This window comes from Oratosquilla oratoria, chromosome 3 (assembly GCF_046742065.1).
Source record: "Oratosquilla oratoria isolate Oo_2021 chromosome 3, ASM4674206v1, whole genome shotgun sequence".
Classification (NCBI taxonomy): Eukaryota; Metazoa; Arthropoda; class Malacostraca; order Stomatopoda; family Squillidae; genus Oratosquilla; species Oratosquilla oratoria.
The window spans coordinates 56137148-56142008 of NC_134779.1; the positions used below are offsets into that span (position 1 = coordinate 56137148).

General features: G+C 37.4%; 1 protein-coding gene across 1 annotated transcript in view; it reads left to right on the top strand.

Moving 5' to 3' along the window:
• Positions 1 to 280: 280 nt before the first annotated feature.
• Positions 281 to 4861, top strand: part of Datp (purine phosphoribosyltransferase family protein Apf) — a 169697-nt gene continuing 165116 nt past the window's right edge. Inside the window, exon 1 of the mRNA XM_076181371.1 lies at positions 281 to 353. The gene's annotated coding sequence lies outside the window, so the exon portion shown is untranslated. The remainder of the gene's footprint in view (positions 354 to 4861) is intronic.

Here is a 4861-nt window from a genome sequence, read left to right on the forward strand (position 1 = left end):
ATAATGCCAAATCTTTTTTCTCCTCTTGATACGTTCGGTTTGTTATATTCTTTATTAACACAGTATTATTATGCTAGATTTAGCATAATAATGCTAAAGTGCCGAAGATCGCCCCCTTAACGTTCCGACAGAAATGAGGCCTTGGCGAGTTTGGCACCTTACAAGGTCGCATCTCCTCTTCCTCCTCTTCCTCCTCCTCCTGCTCTTCCTCTCCTTCCTCCTCGCTACGGAAACGAATAAAATACCCAGCGCTTCTATCCCCGGTGACAAGATCGTGCAAACATGCTTGGACACATCCCTGTTGCGATGTAGTTGGTTAGTGTCGCGGTCTGCCACTCTGCGCAGTAACACAGGTGCGTACCGGGGAACACGTTTTCGCACCATTTCACACCGGCGCCACAACGCACACTTGTGAGGTCTTTTTGCTTGCTGGGTTTCATGCAGTCATTTGTTTATTTAATGATAAAAGTATCTGTCTGTCAGCAGCCACCGCCCAGCGGGCTAGAGCGTCGCTACTTGCGGCGGAGGTCGAAGTACCGGCAAATCGAGCTCTGCCGCCAGCGAGTTGGACCAAGGGCATGATTCATTAAATTCCACCCAGCAAAGTCCTTTGTAAGGGGCACCGTCCTAGCCTCCTGATAGGGGGAGTTCTCGACGTTAAACCGAATCAACATAATATATCTACTTATTTCTTTTTAGTTTAGTTTATCTTATCTTATTTTATTTTATTTTATTTTATTTTATTTCATCTTATTTTATTTCATTTTATTTTATTTTATTTTATCTTATTTCATTTATTTTATTTTATATCATTTTATCTATTTATTTATTTATTTATTTTCATTTATATATATTTTTTTCTTTCTGTGTGTGTGTGTGTGTGTGTGTGTGTGTGTGTGTGTGTGTGTGTGTGTGTGTGTGTGTGTGTGTGTGTGTGTGTGTGTGTGTGTGTGTGTGTGTGTGTGTGTGTGTTTCAAAGACATGGTTGAGAATTGGGCTCTTGATTACCTATTTGCCACGCCAATTCCAGAGGAATTTTGTGTTTCTTCCGTCTGGGCAAGACTCAAAGTCAACAAAGAACAGAAACAACGGCGACAATGACAACAACAGAAAAGAACAGGAATGACAGCGACGGAAACAACGACAAGAACAGAAACAACAGAAATAACAACAGATCAACAACAGAAATATCAACAACAACGACGACGACAATAACATTATCAACAACAACGACAGTAAAAACGACAACAACAACAACGATAATAATGACAACAACAGCCAATTCATCGACAGGACGGCGAGGTCAAGATGGGTGCCGCAGTGTAAACACAAACACGACATTAGATTCTAAAATGCATTCCCTAAAGTCTCTGCCGGACCGGTGTCACCTTACACATATATATACATATATACATACATACAAACACACACACATACGTACATACATATGTGCATATACATATACATATATATATATATATATATATATATATATATATACTGTATATGTATGTATATATATACATATATATATATATATATACATATATATATATATATATATATATATATATATATATATATGTCATCATCTCGATATTCAACGTAGCTGCCATCTCCCTGCGATGCCTAGCGTGCACACGTGCGCACGCACGCATAGGCTTCAACTTGGTACTCCGACGACGGCGACCATCTCCCAAGGGACGGGTTATTGTTACAAGTGACCCAGCCCACAGACTTTTCCTGGCTACGCCCTTTCAGCAACAATAGATTCTCTGCATCTCAGGTCAAGAATTTACTTGAACAAAGGAACACCTGCATGAACAAAGGCTCTCCTGGCGTCTCCCGTCGTGTCGGCAACCGACGTGACCCAACTTTCCAAATTTCCTTATAACTCATATGGCAACAGCCTACTATTTCCATGTTTGGCAGCCCTTGTATATATGTAGATAGAATATGTTTCTAGCAGCCCTCCGAGTTTTGCTTGGGGCTTGCCGTGTATTTGTAAGGCAGAACACTGTCGGTCTTATTAAAGACAAGAACTCCCGAGTTTATTTCACCACCAATTCCCAATGTAGTATAACTTACAACACACACACACACACACACACACATATATATATATATATATATATATATATATATATATATATATATATATGTATATGTATATATATATATATATTACATGTATATATATATATGTATATATATATGTATATATATATATACATATATATAACGTTTGTGCAATCTAACTTTGAGTTTAAACTGGTTTATATTGGAAATGGTTCTATTACGTTTGCAATTAATGAGGTTGATATTATTGAAATGTGATTGTTCGTGTGACGTTATATATTGTATTGATCTTTGTGAATGCGTATATTATTCCCGGGTCGTCATGATCTGAAGGAAGAAAATATTTTTATAGATGGAATAGGTTTGGTAAGGGATTGTTAATTCCATGTTCACCTTTTGAAATGCACGACGTCTTGCGTTTCGTGGGAGGAATATTCAGTGAAAATGTATGGGTTGTGCTTAATATGTTGGTTTGTTTATTGTGTGATTTTGTCATTGTGCTTTCCTTTGTGTTTGATGCGTTTATTTTATTATGTGTTGGCTTTTGGTGGCTGGCTGTGAGTCGGCTCTGGGGCGAGTGGGGTTAGGGGTGTGAGTGGAAGGTGCTGAGTTGTGTATATCTGTTGGGTGTGTTAGTCTGAATTAGTTTAAAGTTAATGTGATACTGAGTTGTTATATATGGGTTAACAGGAAAGACATTAAGTATCTTAGTACTGTGGGAGCTGTATTATTTTTTATATTTTATGGAATGCGTTTGAAAAAATATCTCGATTATATCGCTGGGCGATATTTGGTATGTGATTATTGATTTCTATATTTCTGAGAATTTATATATTTACATAGTGTTTACTGTAGTATTATGTATACTATCTCTATTTTTGTACATAGGGTTTGTCTATTCGTATGTGTTTGTTTGTATACAGTTATTGGATGATATGTACAGTTATTTTGGTAGATCTATGTGGATTTGAAGATTTGGTTATGGATTCACTTATGCAGGCATAATTTATTTTACGTCTATTATGTCGATTCTGTTGTGTGCTTCAGTTATGTTGATTTGAAGAATTGACAGTGAATATATTTTAACTCTTTACATATTTTTCCCTTTTTATTCATTGTTCTATTTTTGCTTTACTTGTTTGTTTTTTACATTTGCTTGTATATTTTTCAGTTTTCTTCGTGACCCTTGTTTGTTTTCCAGTTCTTTTCTTAATACTCTTTTTTACTACTGTTATGCTATTCTCCATTAACTGATTACTTCTCCGTTTTAATTCTGCCTTTCCCATTTTAAATTTCACTTCTGATCTGCTATTCTCTATTCATAGTTTAATTTTCGTTTCTTCAGTTCTATTTTTCACAAGTGATCGTGACGTTTGACAAGGACGACAGTTAGGCTCTTCTCGTTTTCATTCGTTATTTGTTTCGTTTTCTATTTCCACCTATTACCTTTGTATCTTTTATGTTTATTTTTCTATTCATCGTTCTATTTGTGTTTTGTTCTTTTGCATTCACGGATTCTTGACTTTTGTCTTAGTATTATCTTCTTCCGAATATTTTTTGTGATGTTGTGGATGGTGTAAGGTCACCTTCATTTTTTTTTTTTTTTTTTTTAATGCCAAGCTTATTTTCTTTACTATTTCCCCCTGAGCTAAGTCGATAGAATTCTATTTTTCTTTTCTCTCCAATTTGTGTTCTATTCCTTCTACATTTACAATCAATTTCCCCTCGACTTTCATCCATCTTTTTTTTCTTTTTCTTCTTGATATTTTGTCAACGAGTCAACAACATCAGCAACATGACTCCGTTTCGGGAGTGAGGAGGAGGAGGAGGAGGAGGAGGAGGAAGAAAAGGAGGAGAGTTACATGAAGTTAATGCACAAACGAACAGCAACAGGCGACCTATTGGTCCTTACATTGCTGTTTCGGTACCTAACCTAATCCAACACTATGAATATATATATATATATGTATATATATATATATATATATATTATATATATATATATATATATATATATATATATATATATATACTGGGGGAATTAATTCTAATTGATGATTTGTAGCTAAGTAAACGTCGAGACGTATTTTGAATATCTCAACACTAGAACAATCGATGACGTTGGATGGTAGAGGAGGAAGAAAAGAAGGTGGAGGAGAGGGAGGAGGAGAAGGAGAAGAAGAATGAGGAGGAGGAGGAGGAAGAGGAGGAGGAGGAGGAAGAGGAGGAGGAGGAGGAGAAGGAGGAGGGGGAAAAGGAGGAGGAGGAAGAGGAAAAGGAGAAGGAGAAGGAGGAGGAGGAAAAGGAGAAGGAGGAGGAGGAGAAGGAGGAGGAAAAGGAGGAGGAGGAGGAGGAGAAGGAGGAGGAGAAGGAAGAGTCGCCCTAAACTGCGAATTGGAGCCGTGTTGACGATCTCGGCGGTTTGTTTACGCGAAATGTCCTTGCTGGCGCTAAAAGTATTGTTGTCCCTGCCACCGTTGCCAACGCAGCAGACATCGATGACAACCGTCTAGGAGAGCCTCTAGTTCTAGTTTGAACCAGACACGGCTAGGGGAAATGGGCAAAATAGAACCGCGAGTACAGTGGAGGAAAGACGCGGAATCGCGAAATAAGACACAAAAATTGAGAGTTGTTAAACCCAGAGTATTCAGGTGTTTAACTACAATTCAGTGGTTCATTTAACTGTCTTATATGACGCCCCCTTTTTGCTTCCAGCAGTTATATGCTATGTATGATTATTTTTTAATAAGAATAATGAAACAATTCCCAGAACCTGCATCTG